Below are 23237 nucleotides of genomic sequence, written 5' to 3'. Positions count from 1 at the left end.
TCAAATAAACTCACAAAATTCAAATAAATAGATACATTAAATTAAGTAGTATAATTAAAGGAGAATACTTGAGTATCATGGTAATGTAGCAGTTAGCACAACACTATTACAGCTCAGGATGTCAGAATTCACTTCTGGCATCTTCTGAAAGAAAGTTTGTAGATATTTTCTTCTAGTCTGTGAATGGGTTTATACTGGGTGCTTTAATTCCCACTCACAATCCAAAGATGTACCGGTTAGTAAGTTAATTGGTCTTTGTAAATTATTCTGTGGTAAGGCCAGGATTAAATATGCGGGCTGCTGGATGGTGCAGCTTGCGGGCCAAAAGGGCCTGTTCTGTGCTGTATAGAAACATAGAAAATAGGTGCAGGATTAGACCATTTGGCCCTTCGAGCCTGCACCGCCATTCAGTATGATCATGGCTGATCATCCAACTCAGAACCCTGTACCTGCTTTCTCTCCATACCCCCTGATCCCTTTAGCCACAAGGGCCATATCTAACTTCCTCTTAAGTATAGCAAATGAACCGGCCTCAACTGTTTCCTGTGGCAGAGAATTCCACAGATTCACCACTCTCTCTGTGTGAAGAAGTTTTTCCTCATCTCGGTTCTAAAAGGCTTCCCCTTTATCCTTAAACTGTGACCCCTAGTTCTGGACTTCCCCAACATCGGCAACAATCTTCCTGCATCTAGCCTGTATCTCTAAATTTTAAAAGTATAAAATAAATAAATAAAAGTTACTGTTGGTACGGCCATTTTTGTTAGAAAATATATTTACTTCAGCGAATAAAGACTTAGATTGATTTGTCACCCTAGACCTAAAACAAAATGGTTAGCTAGTAAGTGAGTGTTCAAATGTAATTAAAGATGGGAGGGAAAAGCTGATTTTTCCAGCAACACCCACATTTTGTGAGTGCTGAAAGATCAGAGCATTTTTCAGTCAGTTAACTAGGATTAACTGTGTAATGATATGCTAGGCTCACTTGATAAATGAGCACTTTCAGACTTTCAATAAATTACTTCAAATACATTTCACTTTGTTTCAAATAGACACATTATTAAGGCAAAGCGCCTGTGGGAGGCAAGCCTGATCGAATTGCAGATATCACCAAAGACTCCAGCAAATTTCTACAGATGTACCATGGAGAGCATTCTGAGTGGTTGCATCACAGAGTGGTACAGAGAATGAGGGCATGGAATTGAAATGGGCTGCAGTGTGCCTTGGACTCAGATAGCTTCATCAAGGGCACAGCCCTCCCCACTATCGATGGCAGCAAAAGCTCGGTGTACTCACAGAACCAATGGTCGAACGCGTCCAAGGACCTTGTCTTATCAGTTTCTCAATCCAGTTATGCTTTATTATATAAAATCATGTTGATTCAGGTCATATTTAAGGTAGGAAGATGACAAAGGTGTGAAAGATAAGAGGGAAAAAAAATCAAAGATTTCATCCTGTTTTCCCTGAATGTAATCCACCACCACATTTCTTAAAGGAGCAGGCAGAAGTCAATGTTGACAGGCTTAAAACATGGAATACCACAGAACAGGCCCTTCAGTCCATCATGATGCTAACTGCACTTCACATGTTTCCTGCTATTACCTGTACATATGTGTCTGTCTAAATGCCTCTTAAATATTTTTATTTCATTTGCTACTAACAGCTTAATTGACAGTTTGCTCAATGTGCAGATATAAAAAAAGACACTTGATTCATGCATCAGTTTAAGATGGTGCAGCTGAAGTACAGCGATGACTTGCTGGCAGCAATCTAAACTACTACCTAGTGTATCAATCACACTTTTCTCAAAAATGATTACTACAATCAATAACCTGTAATTTCCATTTCGAAGTAGAGCTTTTGAACCACCTGTATAGGTGTGAGCCAATGTTTGGTCACAGCTGGACAGCTCACGCTGATTTGAGGCAACGGAACCAAGGTGAGGTAGAGTCAAGTTGGTGGGCATGAGCCTCAGAGTGAGGAACAAGCCAAAGTTTGGCCAGTATAAATGCCGGGGCAAGATTAGAAAGTACGGATAAGGGCCGAATTGAGGTGCCAGGTCCCAGGCACAAGAGCATATTGAAGTGGTAGGCCTGGGTCTAGAGAGCTAAGAATGGCTTGTTGTTTGGGTGTTAAGCACCGGGTCAAATTGAAAAGGTCAGGGTGTCAGGGCTGGAAGTGAGGGACAGGACAGTTCAGCTCACTGTTCTGCGAGGTTTACCCGTCTCCACGCTGTACTGAGGCTGTGGCCTGCAACTGTCGGGCTCTTGAATCCGCTGCAATGATGACTGGATTCAAGACTATGGACTCACTTTCATAAACTTCACTTCTGAATGTAATTTGCTTACTTTTATTGTTTGCATGTTTCTTTTTCTCTGCACTTTGGGTATTTGATAGTCTTTTTTAAACAGGTTCCATTGGGTTTCTTTGTTTTGCGGCTGCCCCTAAAGCGACAAACCTCAAGGCTGAACACAGTATATATACTTTGATGATAAACGTACATTGAACTTTGAGCATCTTTTTTATACTTACCCCCTCTCACATTAACGATGTGCACTCCAGTAATCGATGTGTTCTTCATGGGCAAATGACAGATTATCTACTGATGCCTCTTAAAATTTAACACATTTCTCTTAGTTTTCCCTTACTCTGCAATCCAGATTATTCCTAGTGAACCTTTTCTACACTCTCTCCAAAGCCTCCACATCCTTCCATGAAGATCTGTACTCAAAATATGGCCTAAATAAACTTCTATACAGCAACAACATAACTTGCCTTCTCATTGCCACCATCAAGGGTGAAATACAAAAGCCTGAAGACACACATGCAATGTTTCAGGAAGAGCTATGTCCCCTACACCATCAGATTTCTGAATGGACAATGAACTCATGTACACTTCCTCAATGTTTTCTTTTTCTTCTCTCTTTTTCTATGACTTACTTAACTTTTTTTTAATATACTGTATTTTCTTACTGAAATTTATTGTTCTTATGATTTATTGCAATGTACTGCTGCTGCAAAACAAAAAAATTCACATCATACACAAGTGATATTAAACCTGATTCTGATTCTGTGTATCTTAGGTATCTGGACAAGTCTAACTTTCTACAGGGGCACAACTGAGAGCATCCTAACTGGCTGCATCACTGCCTGGTATGGGATCCGTACTTCCCTCAATTGCAGGACTCTGCAGAGAGTGAGGTGAACAGCCAGCTTATCTGTAGATGTGAACTTCAGAGACAGATGTATAAAAGAATCATTGGGGATCCCTAGTCATGCAACCACAAACTAATCCAAATGCTACCATCTGGGAAACTGTACCGCAGCATAAAAGCCAGGACCAATAGGCTCTGGGACAGCTTCTTCCACCAGGCCATCAGACTGACACAACTTTATATCAATGTTTTATTGATTGACCTGTTGTACATACTACTTATTATAAATTACAATAAGTTACACATTGCACATTTAGATGGAGATGTAACATAAAGATTTTTACTCCACATGTATATGAAGGGTGTAAGAATGAAAGTCAATTTGTTCGTTCATGAGATCCATAAGAGCTGGTTAATATTTTTCCTATATTAATACCAATAGGCAACTGATTACCTGATCATTATAAATCTGGTGTTCCTGGGATGTATGTGATAATTGGGTTCAGCACTTCCCACATTAAATAATGCCTATTAAAAAAAATATTTTGCTGGTTGTGAGCATCCGCAGGTTCTGATTCAGCATAAATGCTGACCTTGGCTTAAGTTCAAAGTTCAAAGTAACTTTATTTTCCAAGTATAAATATGTCACCATATACAATCATGAGATTTATTTTCTTGCGGGCTTACTTAATAAATCCATGATAGAATAATAACCACAACCAGAATCAGTGAAAGACCACACCAACCTGTGCAAAAGGCAACAAAATGTGCAAATGCAAAGAGAAAGAAATGTTGATTATAAATAAATAAGCAATAAATATCACAAAGATGAGATGAAGAGGTGTTGAAAGTGAGTCCATGCCTTGTGGGAACATTTCACTGATGAAAGTTGAAGTTAACTCCTCTGGTTCAGGAGCCCGATGGTTGAGGGGTAGTAACTGTTCCTGAACCTGGCAGTGTGAGCTCTGAGGCACCTGCACATTCTTCCCAATAATACTTTATTATCAAAGTTCATACATGTAATCATATAAAAATCTGAGATTTATTTTCTTGTGAGTATTCACAGTAAATACAAAGAAACAAAAACAATAAATAAATAAGTAAGCAATAAATATTGAGAATGTGAGATGAGGAGCTGTTCAAAGCAAGTCCTTAGTTTAGTGTTGGGGTGTGAAGTTATCCCCTCTAGTACAAGGGTCTGATGTTTGATGGCTAATAGCTGCTTCTGAACCCAGTGATATGGGTGCTGAGGGTCTTGTCCCTCCTTCCTGATGGCAGCAGTGAGAAAAACTCGTAACTTGGGTGGTGTGTTTCCCTGATGGTGGATGCTCCTCTCCAGCAACAGCACACCTTGTAGATGTGCTCAATGGTGAGGAGAGTTTTACCACAATGGACTGGGCTGCATCCACTACTTTGTAGGATTTTCCATTCAAGGGCATCAATATTTCCATACCAGGCAGTAATGCAACCGATCAATATACTCTCCACTGCACATCTATAGAGGTTTGTCAAAGTCTTAGATACCATGCTGAATCTTTGCGAACTTCTATGAAAGCAGAGGTGCTGTCATGCTCTCATTGTACTGGCATTTATGTGCTGGATCAGGGAAAGGAAAGCAACATTACCATGGCCTGGGCCTTCAAACCGTCCTCCAGCATCACAGGTGTAAATTCTGGTCGGTCGCAAAATTTCCCTCAATGCAAAAGGATTACAGTTGCTTGGCTGGGATGGCTGGCTGAAAGCCCAAGAGAGACTGAAAATAAGAAACTTAACTGGGTCTGACCATGAATATCACATTTTATTAGTCTCATATGATTCTATATTTGCAGTATATTAAAATTAATTAATAGCATTACGGAGGAAAACTGACACAGAAAATCAATAATGAAGAGTTACTAAATTACAAATGGACTTCCTTCATCACAATTACTTGAAAATTGCCCCATTGCACAAATTCATACAGTAATACAAGCAATATATGTTGATATACATCTGCAAGATACTTAATATACCATTTTCTCGTACAGCATTTGGAAGTGATTTCATGGAAAAGTTGCTTAAACTTGTTGTTGTGACCAAATGCAAAATGCATCACATAGTTGAAAGTCTTCCACTGAAACAAACATTACTCTTCCATATTTCTCCATCTTTGGTATATATCCTGATGTGGACTCCTGATCAAGGACCCTTCATTGTGTTCTTGATACTCACTGCTTATGCATTTATTATTATCATTTTGTTTGTTTTTCTTTATCTTGCATTTGCAAATACAAAATGAATCTAATAATAAATAAAAGATAGTTAATAAATAATAAATATTAAAATATAGCTTGCTGATTTTTGCACACGGGTTGTTTGTCTGTGGGGTGTACGGTTTTTCTTTGATTCTATTCAGTTTCTTTATACTTAGACCATAAGACCATAAGACATGGGAGCAGAATTAGGCCATTCGGCCCATTCAGTCTGCTTCACCATTCCATCATGGATGATCCCAGATCCCACTCAACCGCATACACCTGTCTTCTTGCCTTTGATGCCATGACTGATCAGGAAATAATCAACTTCTGCCTTAAATATATTCATGGACTTAGCCTCCAACGCAGTCTGTGGCAGAGCATTTCACAGGTTCACCCCCCTCTGGCTAATAAACTTCCTCCTTAGTCTGTCCTAAAAGATCACCCCTCAATTTTGAAGCTGTGCCCTCTAATTCTGCACATCCCCACCACAAGAAACATCTTCTCCACCTCATCTAGTCCTTTCACCATTCTATAGGTTTCAATGAGATCCCTCCACATTCTTCTAAATTACAGTGAATACAGGCCCAAAGCTGCCAAACACTCTTCATATCTTAACCTGTCATTCCTAGAATCATCCTCATGAACCTCTTCTGGACTTGCTCTGATGACAACACATCCTTTCTGAGATATGGGGCCCAAAACTGTTGTTCTTACTGCAAATGCCTGCAAGAAAATGAATGCCAGGGTGGTATACGGTGGCATATGGTATGTACTTTGATAATAAACTTATCTAGAACTTGTCAAAAAGGTAAATCAAAATAAATGCTTCCTTGATGAATTGTACGCGAAGTTCAATGTTATTTTATTATCAAAGTACATTTATGTCACCATATGCAACCCTGATAATTCATTTTCTTGTGGGAATACTAATAGCCACAACAGTATCAATGAAAGGCCCAACTAGTGTATTCAAACTGCTCGCAAAAGACAACAAACTGCGCAAATACGAACATAAAAGGTAATAATAATAATACAGTAAGGAAGCTAAAAATATCAACTACATGAGATGAAGAGTCCTTAAAAATGAATCCATAGGTTCTGGGAATATTTCAATGATAAGGCAAGTGAAGTTGGTTGAAGTTATCCCCACTGGTTCAAGAGCCTGATGCTTGAGGATAATAACCGTTCCTGAACCTGGTAGTGTGGGTCCTAAGACTCTTGTACCTTCTCTTCTGATCTTCCGATGAAGAAAACTTTTTCTTAATGTTACATGTTGGAACTCCCAATTTAACAGTTTCCAGCTGTCCTTCTGTTTTGTAATTTCCCTAAAGCTGATAATTTGGGGGTGCATTAAAGACTGCTTCATTCGATCATATGCCAATTGCAGATGAGTTTCATTCAGCTCAACAGAACTTATCCAGTCAGGAAAAAAAAAAGTATTCTGGAAATCTTTCCACAGATGTGATTAACTTGTTGATCAACTGAGCATTTTTGCAGCATTTACTACTTTCTAAAATTTCAGGACAGTCATGAAGATCTCAGGTTCAAGTTTGTTGCCTTCCGACTGTACCTAATATACAACCAAATGAAAAAATAATCCTCCGATCACAGTGTATGCACAAAACATATTGCACACACAGCACGTAAAACAAAATATTACCACATATAAAATAAGTAAACATAACTTAAAATGCATGCTGTGCATAGCACAGGTAAATAGAAAACAGTAGACAGCTCGTTGTCCTAGTGATGTGACCTCACTGGTGGCAAGGTATTCATTAGTCTCACAGCCTGAGGAAGCAGCTATTACTCAGTCTGGCAGTTCTAGTTCTGATGCTCCTGTCCCTCTTTCCTAATGGTGGCATGCCTAAGTGATTGTGGCACGGATGGTAGGGATCCTCAGCAATGTCCTGCCATTTCCCTGCGGCAAAGCCAGCAACACTTCTACACAGGGTGGATGATAGAAATCCTTTTGCACAATGCAGTTGACATTAGGTCAATTGCAAAGTTTTACTCTGAGCTTGGTAGACTTCTGTGAATTTATGTATTAAGGACTATGTAATGTATGGATCTATTTCTTTTAGCACAATGACTCCCCTTAGCGCTAATTATTGTCTGATAATTTACCCACGTGCATTGATTTGTTGCTCTCTCTGCAAAGTGAATATGCACATTAACTTCTTCTCCAAGTGTGTGCTTAATTGATACACAGTTGCAGAGACACAAAAAATTGGCGACTAAAACAAACCTGAATGTTAGTGAATATCAGCAACTGCATTGACATTTGTACCTGTGCATGCATGTGTGTGTGCATGTGCCCTTAACTCCTGGTGGAGTCATCGGGGCACTGTCATGACAAGCTTTTTAGCACCGATCTTTTTAGTGATTGCTTATTGTACGGCGTGTCCTGGGCATCTGAAACCTGGGAAAGCCCATCCCTCTCCAGGTTTTTGGAGCCAGTTGGATTCAAACTCGGGAGCCTTCGCTCCAAAGTCCAGCGCTGGCCTTGACAGTATTGACACAACAACATTTGGAGGAAGGGAAAGAGACAGTCAGAGGAAAGAGTGAAATGAACTAGTATGTGATGGAGAAGGTGTTCACAGTTGCTAGAATAGGGCACATGAGTAACAGTGTACATTATATAGTGAAAGATGATCAACTGGCCTAGCTGAAGTAAAAATAACATGACAATGACCTTAGGCAGAAAAGTTGATGAATTTGATAGTGCTGATGAGAACTGGGAATCCTATATCAAGAGGATTAAATTGTAATATAATGCTAAAGATGTGGATGGGGTAAGGACTTTCTTAGCTTAATGGGTGCTTGAATGTGTAGTCTCTCACAGAACTTAGTAACTCCTGACAAGCCAGTAAGCAAGACATTTGATGAAATTGTTGCAATTTTGCAAAATCACATGAGCCCAAAACCACTAGTAATAGCTCAGACATTTAGATTTCATGAAAGGAACCAGTGAAAGGAAGAAAGCATTTCTGAATTCACTGCAGAGCTGCGCAAACTTCCCCAACACTGTGACTTTACAGATGCATTAAGGGACTGGCTGTGTATGGTATGCATAGTCAAAGGATTCAAAAGAGGCTACTGTCAGAATGAGATCTAACCTTAGAACTGGGATTGACTAGACCATAAGACCATAAGACAAAGGAGCAGAAGTCGGCCATTCGGCCCATCCAGTCTGCTCCGCCATTTCATCATGAGCCGATCCAATCTCTCCTTTAGTCCCATTCCTCCGCCTTCTCAACTTAACCTTTGATGTCCTGACTACTCAGATACCTATCAATCTCTGCCTTAAATACACCCAATGACTTGACCTCGACTGCCACCTATGGTAACAAATTCCATAGATTTAAGAAATTTAAGGCTAAAGAAATTTTTTCACATCTCTGTTCTGAATGGGTCCCCTGCAATCCTCAAGTCACGTCCTCTCGTACTAGACTCCCCCACCATGGGAAACAACTTTGCCACATCCACTCTGTCCATGCCTTTCAACATTCAAAATGTTTCTATGAGGTCCCCCCTCATTCTTCTAAACTCCAAGGAGTACAGTCCAAGAGCTGTCAAATGTTTCTCATATGTTAACCCTCTCATTCCTGGAATCATTCTAGTGAATCTTCTCTGAACCCTTTCCAATGTCAGCACATCCTTTCTTAAATAAGCAGCCCAAAACTGCACACAGTATTCCAAGTGAGGTCTTACCAGTGCCTTATAGAGCCTCAACATCTCATCCCTGCTCCTATACTCTATTCCTCTAGAAATGAATGCCAACATTGCATTCGCCTTCTTCGCCACCGACTCAACTTGGAGGTTAAACTTAAGGGTATCCTGCACAAGGACTCCCAAGTCCCGTTGTATCTCAGAACTTTAAATTCTCTCCCCATTTAAATAATAGTCTGCTCGTTTATTTCTTCTACCAAAGTGCATGACTGTACAATTTCTGACATTGTAATTCATTTGCCACTTATTTGCCCATTCCCCCAATCTATCCAAGTCTCTCTGCAGACTCTCTGTTTCCTCAGCACTACCAGCCCCTCCACCTATCTTTGTATCATCAGCAAACTTAGCCACAAAGCCATCTTTTCCATAATCCAAATGGTTGATATACAATGATTATTATTATTCACAACATAAAAAGAAGAGGCCCCAACATGGATTCCTGTGGAACACAACTGGTAACCGGCAGCCAACCAAAATGGGATCACTATATTCCCACTTTCTGTTTCCTGCCAATCAACCAACGCTTTATCCAAGTATGTAACTTTCTTGTATTTCCATGGGCTCTTATCTTGTTTAGCAGCCTCATGTGTGGCATCTTGTCAAAGGCCTCCTGAAAATCCAAATACACAACATTCATTGCATCTCCCTTGTCTAGCCTACTTGTAATTTCTTAAAAAAATTGCACTAGGTTTGTCAGGTAGGATTTTCCTTTAAGGAAACCATGCTGAGTTTTGCCTATCTTGTCATATGGCACCAGGTACTCTGTAACCTCGTGCTTGACAATTGACTCCAACAACTTCCCAACCACCAATGTCAAGCTAACAGGTCTATAATTTCCTTTTTGCTTCCTTGCCCCCGTCTTAAATAGTGGAGTGACATTTGCAATCTTCTAGTCCTCTGGAACCAGGCCAGAATCTATCGACTTCTGAAAGATCATTGCTGATGCCTCTGCAATCTCCACAGCTACTTCCTTCAGAATATGAGGGTGCATTCCATCTGGTCCAGGAGATTTATCTACCCTCAGACTATTCAGCTTCCTGAGTACTTTCTCTGTCGTAATTGTGACTGCGCATATTTCTCTTCCCTGACACCCTTGAATATCCGGTATATTGCTGATGTCTTCCTTAGTGAAGATTGATGCAAAATACTCCTTCAGTTCCTCTGCCATCTCCTTATCTCCCATTACAATTTCTCCAGCATCATTTTCTATCTGTCCTACATCCACTCTCAGCTGTCTTTTACTCTTTATATATTGAAAAAGCTTTTAGTATCCCCTTTGATATTATTTGCTAGCTTCCTTTCATAGTTCATCTTTTCCCTCTTAATGACCTTCTTGGTTTCCTTTTGAAAGCTTTTAAAAACTTCCCAATCCTCTGTCTTCCCACTAATTTTGCTTCCTTTTATGCCCTCTGCTTTGCTTTTACTTTGGCTTTGACTTCTCTTGTCAGCCACGGTTGTATCCTTTTTCCATTCGAAAATTTCTTCTTCTTTGGAATATATCTGTCTTGCACCTTCCTCACTTCTCGCATAAACTCCAGCCACTGCTGCTCTGCCGTCCTTCCCGCCAGTGTCCCTTTCCAGTCAACCTTGGCTAGTTCCTCTCTCATGCCACTGTAATTTCCTTTACTTCACTGAAATAACGACACATTGGATTTTGGCTTCTCTTTCTCAAATTTCACAGTGAACTCAATCATGTTATGATCACTGCCTCCTTCACTTCCATCTCTCTAATCACCTCTGGTTCATTACACAATACCCAATCCAGTACAGCCGATCCCCAAGTGGGTTCAACAACAAGCTGTTCTAAAACGACTTCTCGTAGACATTCTACAAATTCTCTCTCTTGAGATCCAGTGCCGACCTGATTTTCCCAATCCACTCGCATGTTAAAATCCCCTACAATTATCATAACAATGCCCTTCTGGCAAGCCTTTTGTATTTCCTGTTGTAATTTGTAGTCCACATCACTGCAGCTGTTTGGGGGCCTGTAGTTAACTGCCATCAGGGTCCTTTTACCCCTGAGATTTCTTAGCTCAACCCATGAAGATTCTGTACCTTCCGATCCTATGTCAACTCTTTCTAATGATTTAATATCATTTCTTACCATTAAAGCCACGCCACCCCCTCTACCTACCTGCCTGTCCTTCCGGTACACCGTGTATCCTTGGACGTTCAGCTCCCAGAGACATGCATCCTTTAGCCACATCTCAGTGATTATACCTGCCTATCTGTAACTGTACAACAAGATCATCCACCTTATTCCTTATGCTGCGTGCATTTAAGTATAACACCTTAAGTCCAGTATTTGGTACTATTTGCACTGATTGCACTGTAACTTTATTGCACTGCAACTCATCCCAATGGCTGCAAATTTGCTCCATCACCTGCCTGCCCTTCCTGACATCCTTACTGCTCACTACCTTAGATCTATTTCTGTTTTCCCCCTCCTCCACTCCATCATTCCAGTTCCCATCCCCCTGCCAAATTAGTTTAAACCTTCCCTAACAGCTCTATTAAACCTTCCCGCCAGGATATTGGTCCCCCTAAGGTTCCAGTGTAATCCATCCTTTTTGTACAGGTCACACCTATTGCAATATCATTAGGGACTGCAGCAAAGGATGTGGCAGAACTACAGGAAAAGGGTTTAGAATATGAGATACACAAAATGTCCCCAAGTGGTACAAAAAGCCAAAACTTTTATCAATGTGTCAAATCCTTCCATGATGCAAATGAATGCAGGTTCAAGGAAGAAGTTTGCAGAAAGAGCTACAAACAAGATCACATAGATAGTGTGCAAGTCAGATAAAAAGCACTATCAAAAAACACACACAGAGTGAAAAGTTTCAAATACAACAACCAAACAGTTCCACAAAGTGACAGAAAGTGAAACCAAATCACACAACAGAATCTGTCTTTGCCCCTTCTCCTGTCAGTAGAAACTGTTCTGCTGAGCTCAGTAACTAAGCCACACATGAAGGCCGGGCGCTGGATTTGGTTGTCAGAGGCTATTTGAGATGCATGTCATTGGGAGCAGTTCTAAGGTAGTGGGAGCTTGTCCCTATTACCACCCCCGGCTTTAACAACCTTAAGGAACCAAAGTGGCATAGTGTCCCAAATAAAAGAAGGGAATCTTTTACTCAATTCATTTTATTCTTTAAGAGTTGTCCCAAATAAGCAACTGACCCAATTAACCGATGGCTCAGTTAAGACTATAAGAACATAAGACCATAAGATCTTGTAGCAGAATTGGCTCATGTAGCTCATTAAGTCTGCTCCACCATTTCAACATGGCTGATGCATTTTCCCTCTTAGCCTCAATCTCTTGCTTTTTCCTTGTATCCCTTCATGCCCGGACTAAACAAGATTCTATCAAACTCTGCCTTAAATATACTCAATAACTTGGCCTCCACAGCCGCCGGTGGTAACAAATTCCACAGATTCACCACTCTCTGGTAAAGAAATTCCTCCTTATTTCTGTACTAAATGGACACCTCTCTATTCTGATGCTGTGTCCTCTGGTCTTAGACTTCACCACTTTTAGAAACATGAGATGTACTGTATAATGTTTCTTTGATTTAAACATGTTAATATAAGGGGACAGAAAAAAGGTCTGACCATAATCTTCAGCAAACTCCTTTACACATTTCTTTTATCATATTTCACCAACTTCCAGTAATACCAACACCAAATGGATACTAGCAGTCTTTGATAATTCACTCTAGTGTTAAACAGCTCAAAGTACTCAGTCCAGACACATCCCTCATCTATTAGTACACTGCACTGCTAGGTATCTTTCAGAGTTCAGTTGGATTCAGGAAGAAAATGTTACCCATCCATCAGTAGCCTTCATTGAAGTCCCAGTGACAGCACCAGTAGAGATTCCATTATCAACGATTTCCCTCTACTTTTACCTCAAAATTTGAGCATGCTTCAAAAGACATACTTGTCAAAAAATCTTTTGTTTGGAAGAGAAAATGTCAGACACAAAAACTGCAGTAGAAGCAATTCACTGAGTAATAAATGCATAAATAAGGCTGTTAAAATATTCTGAAATGGAGGACAGCACAAATAAAAATGCAATTAACTCAAAGGAAAATGTTGGTCCTGTTTGAATTGTATTGCGTTATTGAATAGGGAGGCAATTAAAGGATCTATCAGTGACACTAACCTTTGGAAACCTTGGCAACTGGTGAAGTATCAAAGGATTGTAAACAGCCTAATGTCCAAAAAGAGGCATAAAACAGCATAACAAAATGAAAAGCATTTTAGTCGCTTCCATGGAAATTATCCAATTAATAAAAATACATAAAAAATCAGTTAATGTGGATTCATAAAGGGAAGGTTCTGCTTTTTTTAGTGATACAGTGCAGGCTCTTCCAACCCACTGAGCCATAATGTCTAGTAACCTATCGATTTTGACACGAGCCTAGTCACAATTTATAATGATCAATTTACCTACTAAATGGTATGCCTTGAAATTTGGGAGAAAACCAGAACACCGGAAGGAAACCCACGTCTACATGGGAAGAAACGTACACGTGCTTACAGAAGTCGCCAAAATTGAATTCTGTACTCAGATAGCAATCACACTAACTGCTATGCTACTGTAGTGCCCATGATTGCTAAAGAAATACCTATCATTTCAAAGGGAAGTTGTTGAAGATAGTCGAAGTACTGGTGTGCTACATTAAATGTTGGTGATCAGCAGGACATTACTTGAGGGGCAGATGTAATATTACTGAAATTCAGCTTTGCCAAGGTTATCAAGTGGGCAGTTACAATTCTGCCTTTCATTATACCCCTTAAATGACATCAGGAACAGAGCACAAAGTGCATCTAACCCACTATCTCCCATTTTGTGGACCCGCTGAAGTTGAAATTCACTCCCAATTAGGCTAGTTATTCAGAATTAGAGAAGCACAGAGTGGATATCCTCAGAGCTCTGGGATCACTGCCATATCTAATTTACAGTTAGCTGAATTCAAAACATCAATACAACATGCTCAAATTTGCAGATAATAATCAACTAGAAAGGACATTGGTGTCATACACAGCAGCTTAAAGTACAGAGACTGATTTAGATAAAGTGGATAATTGGGTAAAGAAAATATTCAGCTGAAATTTCAAGCATAAAATGAAAGACACTGTAAATAATAAAAATATAAGCCACAAAAAATATAAGCCATAAAATGATATTTAGATAACCAATCAGAATTAGAATCAGGTTTAATATCATTGGCATATTTAGTAAAAATATTTATTCATTGAGATACAGTGTTGAATAGCCTCCTCCATCACTTTGAAATATGCTGCCTAGTAATCCCCTGAATTAATCCTGGCCTAATCGGAGACAGTTTTCAATAACCAATTAATCTACCAAAAGGTACTTGTTTGGGTGGTGGGCAGAAACTGAAGCACCTGGAAGAAACCCAAGCAATTACAGGGAGAACATATAAGCTCCTTTCAGGCGGTGGCGGGAATTGAACGCAGGCTGCTGGTACTGTAAAGCCTTGTGCTAACCACTGTGCTACTTTGCTGCCCACAAAGTCATGAAATGTGTTGCTTTGCAGTAAGACGTAATCATTATATATATATATATATATATATATATATATAATAAGAAGAGTAGAGAGAGAGCAAAATAGTGAAGTTGTGTATATAGAATATATAGAGAAGAATTCAGCAGGTCATGGAGTCATTCAGCATGGAAACAGACTCTTCAGCCCATCTAATATATGCTAACCAAGATTCCTATCTAATCTATTCTTATTTGTCCCGATTGGTCCCACATCTCCCTAAATCAGGGATTCCCAACCCTTTTATACCCTGGAGTCTTACCATTTATTGAGGGGTCTGTGAATGCCAGATTGGGAACTCCTACTCTAAACCATGAAACTGCCCAAATATCTTTTATGTGCTTTTAATGTACCTGCCTTAACCACTTCCTCTACAAAGAAACACAATGGAATCAATGTAAAAACTGCACACAACCAAGATGGCCAAGCAACCAATGTGCCAAACACAACAAACAGTGCAAATACAATAATAACAATAAAAAAAATAATGATAATACTGCCACAAACAGGGGATCATCTGGGCAAGCCTGGAGCTAGCACTGCACATGACAGTAAGCAAACCACTGGTGATGCACTGTTGAATTGGTGGGCAGGCACTGGGAAACCCGAAAAAGATATAGCCAGCATTCAAAATAGCCTATCAACACCACAGGCTGTGACTCCTGCAGGTGTTTCTCAGGGGAGCAGTCCACTTTCAACTGAGACCACTCAAGCAGTTAAGAGAAGGAAGACACACATAAAATGGTCATTAGAAGTAAACCCATTCATAATGCGTGCCTATTATCGAGTAATGGAATTTGAGACTGACATGACAGAGATCATCAAACGTTTATTGCACAATATCTCTCCATGCCAGTAAATGCACAATGAATAGCAGATCAACACAGAGTTATAGTAAAAAAAAATCCTAAGCTCTATAGACACGTTAAACAAAGTATACAAAGTATACAATGTCCCAATAGTAATATCTGTAAATGGTGCCATCCCAAAGGCACTACACGATAGCATTAAACAATTAGGGTTACACAACAATATCTATGTAAGTCTTCAGAAAGCCACAATACTGAACACTACTAGAAGAGTCTGAAAGTTCCTACCAACTGACAAATGAGCATGCTTGACTATACCCATACCTCAGGCTTACCAGCTTGTTGAGCTGATGAAAAATAAATAATAATAATAATCAGAGTTCTACAAATTATATTATGCCTGATCAACCATTACAGATAGGACAATCAATTATAACCATTGGATATAATAATAGAGGATAAACAAAAAAGAACAACTTATTTAATAGATATAGCCATTCCAAACACATATAACTTACAGAAATCAGAAATATGCAGAGTTAAAAGCGGAAATTGAAAGACTATGGAACAAGAATAGTCATGTACCAATAGTAATATTTACAACTGGTGTCATCCCAAAATTACTACACAATAGCATTAAACAATTAGGTCTACTCAGCGATATTTATGTAAATCTCCAAAAAGCCACAATACTAAATGCCACTAGAATAGTCCGAAATTTCCTAACAATTGACAAATGAGTGTGCTTGAGGCAAACAGACAGTATCTATTTCCCAGAATTGAAATGTCCAATACCAGAGGGCATGCATTTAAGATAAGAGGTGTAATTTCAGAAGAGATGTGAGAGGCAAGTTTGTTTTCATAGAGTGGAGGGTACCTGGAATATGCTGGCTGGAATGATGGTAGAGGCAGATACATTAAAGGCTCTTAAAAGACTTTTAGAAAGTCATATGAATGTGTTGAAAATTGAAGGATATAGCCAATGTGTAGTCAGAAGAGATTAGTCCAGTTGGCCATTTGATTACTAGTTTATTTGTGTCAGCACGAGATTGTGGGCCAAAGGGCCTGTTCCTCTAATGGACTGTTCTATGTTATATGCTCTATAATTTCAGCATATTAGAACTCCATGCTTGGTCTTGATGTTGAGTCTAGTAACAGCACAGCAAGTCAGATACATATGCAGATACCTTCTCACTAACTTACCCCTGACTGACCATGTTCCTCAGTTCATCAGCATTTCTCTCTGGAACTGCCATTTACCTAAGAGAGCAATGAAGCCCACTGAAGTATTATGTTATTTTTCCAGACTCTGGAGCCTGACAGTGAATGATGGTACTATCAATTAATTTCTGAATTCCTTCAGAAAATATAAATGATGGATGCGTCCCAAAACAAAGCAACTGTTTCAAGATTTTGCCAAACCCTACCAAATTTGCAGCGGGGTGCAGTTAACGGATAAAGTTGATATTAGAGAATAACAGCCAAGGCAATATATGCCAGAAGCAAAAATGACAAGTTCCTGAAATAAGCTTAAGACTGCTGTGTTCCCTGAAGCATTCTGCAGAGGAGGCTTTTTTTTTAAAAAAAAATCCTTGACCTTTATCTACAACTGATTTTGTATTGAGAACAGAATAACTTGAAAAAGCTTCTCCCAGACTGTGACAAATGTGGCTAATAACTTTAGTGTTATATCAAGTTCAAAATGTTGAACAGCTAACAGTATTCACAGGGGCCATCGTAAGCAAGTTTGTTTTCTTACGGATATTTTATCTTTCTTGTTTTTTGTGGAATGTAGAACTTACTTTCTCAGCACCCCTTACATCCCATGTTTTGAGATATTGTTCTTCTCGAGCCACTATCCCTGAGAGCATGGAAATATATTGTAAAATATGGGTGGATATTTAAACCTGTTTCTGTTTAATGAAACACTGGTGAAAATGGGAATACTCAATATGTTGACCTTTGTACAGAGAAGGTCCTGGAATCCTGCTATGGATATGTGGAATCTATTAAAATGGATTGCAGAAGGAGAAATATTAAGGATTATTGTTAACAAAAGCACCAGGGGTGTATCTCATATTATATTTGTTTTAACTCACACTCCCAATTTTAAAGCACTGTTATATGTTCTCATTCCAAAAAACGTGGCCATTTTCTAAGGATAGTTATCAGTTTCTTAGTTACTTATTAGCACAGCACTTCAATAATGCATGTTTGTGACAACCGTCAATTAGATAACTTCTCATTAGTTTCCTTTATCATCGGATAATGTATACAGTATAAAACCTGAAATTTGTACTCTTTACAGACATCTATGAAACACAAAATCCCATAGAATGAATGACAGAACCTTGAAGCCCTGAAATGCCCCTTGCCCCTCTCTTAGCAGAGGCATCAGCAAAAGCATTGACCATCCTGCCCCCCCATCATGTAAGCAACAGCAAAAGGCCCCAAAAATACCTTGACCCATAATCCATCAAAAACTACAGTCCATAGCCCAGCACTTTGGTATCTCAGACAGGCTGTCTCTCTGCAGCATGGGAAGAGTGAGGCGAGCTTGCTCCAACAACAACATGAGCTCCCTGTTCTAATGTTACTGTATGCTTTGTAACTTGGACAAGAGGAGATTGCTGTTGTGAATCTAATATTTCAGTAATATTTGAGTAATCCAGTAAATATGTTGTCAATTAAGCATTCTTTGTTCATTTACCTAACTGAGTTATATGTATAAATACATGGGTTGTAAACATCATCACACTATGGTGTAATATATACACACCTTGCTGAAGTGAACACGAAGTTGGACCTATATTTTCAGACTCCCATGTCTTCCTTTGAATTAGTTCAATGTCTTGAAGATACAAAACGTAACAACTATAAGTAACCCTCCTTCATCTAAACTCAGTAGCCACTTTATTAGGTACAACCTACACCTAATAAGTGACCATTGGGTGCGTGTTTGTGGTCTTCCACTATTGTACCCCATCCAATTTAAAAGTTCAACATGTTGTGCATTCAGAGATGCACTTCTGCACATCACTGTTGTAACATATGGTTATTTGAGTTACTGTCACCTTCCTGGCAGCTTGAACTAGACTTCCCATTCTCCTCTAACTTAGAACATAGAAGAGTACAGCACAAGAACAGGCATTCTGCAGCACTGAACCAATTAAATTAGTAATCTAATAACCAACTAAACTAATCTCTTCTGCCAACACAATGTCCATATCCTTCCATACTCTTAAAAGTCTGTAATGTTTCTGCCTCTGACACCATCCCCAGGCAGCACATTCCAGACACCCACCACTCTGTGTAAAAAACATTCCCCCTCATATCTTTTTTTGAATTTTGCAACTCTCACCTTCAATGCATGGCCTGGGAAAAAGATACTGTCTGTCTACTCTATTTATGTCTTTCATATTCTTATAAAGCTCTATCAGATATCCCCTCACTCTTCGTCACTCAAGACAAAACAATCCAAGTTTGTCCAATCTCTCATAATAGCGCGTGCCCTTTAAGCCAGACAATATGCCAATAAACCTTTTCTGCACCCTCACCAGAGCCTTGACTTCACTCTTTTAATGGAACGACCAGAACTGTGTGCAATACTCCAGATGTGGTCCAACTAGAGTTTTATAAAACTGCAGCATAACTTACTGACATTTGAATTGAATGCCTCATCTAATAAAGGCAAACATCCCATATGCCTTTTTAACTATCCTATGAACCCATGTAGCTGCTTTCAGAGAGTTATGAACTTGGTCCCTGAGATCCCTCTGTTCATCAGCACTGTTGAGGACCTTGCCCTTAACAATGTACTGTCCCTTTATGTTTGACCTACCGAGGTGTAATACTTCACTGGGTTAAGCTCCATCTGCCATTTCTCTGCCAATATGGGGAATTGATTTATATCATGCTATATTCTTTGTCAGTCTTCCATGTTATCCACAACACCACCAAGCTTTGTATCGTCTGCAGACTTACTAATCCACTCATCTACATTTTCATCCAGACCATTTACATCCATCACGAGCAGCAGAGGTCCCAGTATAGATCCCTGTGGAATACCACTAATCACAGACCTCTGGCTAAAGTATGTCCCTTCAACCACTACCCTCTGTCTTCTATATGCTAGCCAGATCTGCATCCAAACAGCCAATTCACTATGGAACCCATCTATCTTAATCTTCTGGATGAATGTCTCATGAGGGACCTTTTCAAATGCCTTACTAAAATCCATGTAGACAATATCCACCCCTCTACCTTCATGAATCACCCTCACAGCCTCAGAAAAAAAGCTTTATCAAGTTAGTAAGATATGCCTTGCCTTGCACAAAGTCACGCTGGCTCTTCCTTATCAGGCCATAGTTTTCAAAATGTTCGTAAATCCTATACGCAAAGAATTCTCTCCAGTCACTTCCCTAACTCTGACATGAGCCTCACCGCTCTACAGTTTCCAGGATTATCTCTGGTTCTCCATCTTAACTGCATTTTACAGGAGCACCATTGAGAATGTCTTGACAAGTTGCATCCCCATCTGGTATGGGAGCAACTGAGCATTGGACCAGAAGTCCCTACAAAGGACTGTAACAATAGCTGAGAGGATCATAGGGGTCTCTCTACTATCCACTGGGGACATTTATCAGGAGTGCTGCATACGCAGGGCCCTTAATATTACAAGGATCCCACCCGTCCATCCAGCATCCTCTTTGACTTTCTACCATCAGGCAGGAGACTCCGATGCATAAAGACAAGAACGGTCAGGATGGGAAACAGATTCTTCCCTCAGGCCATTAGGCTTCTGAAATCCCTGTCACATCAATTTCGAAGTGCTACTGGTTAATCTGTTCAAAACCTTACAATATTTAATTTATGCACTTTACTTTGTTTAATGATGCATGATTCATCTGTAGGTTTTATCCTTACTTTCATTTGTTATTGTGTGTTATGCGTGTTATATGTACTACCGTGCTTTACGCCCTGGTTCGGAGAAATGTTGTCTCATTTGATGGTATACATGTATATAGTTAAATGATAATAAACTTGACTTGACTTGAATAGTGGAATAACATTAGCCACTTGCTAGATTTCTGAGGCCTCATCTGTGGCTAAAGAAGATGTGAGGATATTGGTCAAGGCCTTAGCAATCTCATCTCTTACCTCTCTCAATAACCCTGCAGACAACCACCTTAGTGTTTTTTAAAAGCTGCATTGCTACCTCCTCCTTTATGTAAAAATGGCCTAGTACATCAAAACGCTCAGCACCAATCTCCTTATCTTCTACATCCTTCTCCTTGGTAAATACTGATATAGAGTACTTATTAAGATGCTCACCCACATCTTTCACATCCAAATAAATATTCCCCCCCTTTATCCTTGAGTTGTCCCACCATCTCCCTAGTTACCCTCTTGCTCTTGATGTATGACCTCTCTCATTAACAAAGTGTTTTCAACCACGGAACTGCAGCTCTCTATATGTTTTTTTTGTATCTCATACCATTCCCTGTAAGGCCTAAAGACTGTTGTGTGTGTAGCGTCCGGGCCCCCAGTTGACCCCTGTTCACCTAGGGTAAACCACCATTGCCCCATCAGTAGTGCAATACTTCTGTGTAAATACAGTGTAATGCCCTCCCAGTATACGCTCGCAATACAAATACCAGACAATACTCAAAAGCGAGTAAATAATTGCAAATTTATAGTGATTTCTTAGTGATGGGTTAGTAGATAACCTAAAGACACCAAAGTAATAATCAGTTTGTCAGTTTGTGCACGTTTTAATATGTTGGAGCTCATGGCTCCGGTTCCACGACGACCTTTCGAGCCTTCGGCCACTGTCTGAGCTGTCGACGTCCTGAATCCATTGCTCTGGAACCACAACCCGCTCCACACATGTCCGTCCTCCTTGCTCTCCTCCCGAAAAAGACCCCAAACTCCCGCTCCGCTCACACAGACATAACAATTGTTATTGTTATGGAGCTTAACAATTCACCATTGGTTAGTTTTCCCCTTATCAATACCCATAACCCAAACATACGAGACACAGGATCCCATTACAGCATTACAGAGAAGCCATTTCATTATAAAATACAGAGAAGCCTTTTGTTAGCCTGAACAGTTAACTCCACTGTTGTTGGTACTGAGAACCCTAGATACGTGAAAATCCCAGAAGATCTGCAGTTTCTGAGATTCTCAAACCACCCCATCTAACACCAACAATCATTCCACAGTCAAAATCACTTAGAACACATTGTGATGTTTGGTCTGAACAACAACTGAACCTCTTGACCATGTCTGCATGCTTTTATGCATTGAATTGTTGCCACATGATTGATTAGGTATTTTCAATAATGAGCAGGTGTACAGGTGTACCTAATAAACTGGTCACAGAGGGTGGTTCTTCAGTGAGATTGACATACCGGCATCAAACATTTACTCTTGTACAAATCCTCAGATTCATATTCAGATTGGGTTATTGATATGTATATCGGGATACATTGAAATTTGTTGCTTACATAAGAGTCACAGGGTGAAGAGTGTTAAAGGTCACTTTATACAGAATAGTGAGTGAAATTCTGCACTGATCTTCACTGACTAGAGTTAATGGCCTGGATGAAATATCAGGAAAATTGTAATTTAGCAATGGTGCTAACTCTTCTACTGGAACACACAGGCATTGAGTTGGGCAACTTGTTCAGAAATGGGAAAATTAGCAAATCACTAATCAATGGTGCACCACAGATCAAATTTTATTTATTTTTAGAGATACAACATGGAACAGACCCCACCAGTCTTACGAGCCACGCTGCTCAGCAGCCCATCTATTTCACCCTACCCTAATCACGACATAATTTACAGTGACCAATTAACCTACTCGCCGATATGTCTTTGAACTGTGGGAAGAATCCTGAGCCCCAGGAAACCCAGGTGGTCATACAAACTCCTTATAGACAGTGCCAGAATTGAACTCCATACTCCGACACCCCAAGCTGTAATAATGTCGCACTAGCTGCTGTGCTGCCATTGTTGGTGCCGTTTGGGGTGTTTTAAGTGTGTGAGTTTTCTTTAAAGAATAAGGCCAGTAGCCCACCTAGAAGAGCTGAGCTTTACAGCTCCGACAAGTCAGGTTCAGTTCCTGCTCTCAGCTTCTGGTGTATGTGAGCATTGAATATTTTCCACCAGATACCCTGACTTTCCCTTTCTCTGATTTTCTTACCACATTCCAAAAACACATAGTCAGAAGGTTAATCTCTATTGTAAATTGCCCCTGAGGCAAGATGATAAAATTGGGTTGGGGGTGATATAGATGGAAAAATGTGAAGAAAGTTGCAGAGAAAGTGAGTCAGGAAATGGAATTATTCTGTGAACCAGCATAGACTCAGAAGATGAAAGGACTCCCTCTATCTCATCTATATTCACTGTTCAAGGTTCAAGATTGTTTAGTGTCAGTTCCATTACACTAGTGAAAGGAGAGCAAAGTAATTGTTGCTCCAGATCCACTGCAGCACAAAAAACACAAGGTAAAGGAGACATGACTAAAATAAAACATAATGAACATAAATACATAAGATAGCTTATATACATAGATTGACTGTTTGTCCATAAAGTGATGCTAGACGCAATAGTGTCTTGACATAAGGTGACTCAACAGCAAATGATAAAGTATTGGTGGTTGGGGCTTTTGGAGAGGTGGGTTAGTGGATAGAGATGTTGATCAGCCTTACTGCTTGGGGA

This window comes from Hypanus sabinus, chromosome 2, assembly GCF_030144855.1.
Source record: "Hypanus sabinus isolate sHypSab1 chromosome 2, sHypSab1.hap1, whole genome shotgun sequence".
In the NCBI taxonomy this organism is placed as follows: domain Eukaryota; kingdom Metazoa; phylum Chordata; class Chondrichthyes; order Myliobatiformes; family Dasyatidae; genus Hypanus; species Hypanus sabinus.
Note: the sequence above shows the minus strand (reverse complement) of the source record.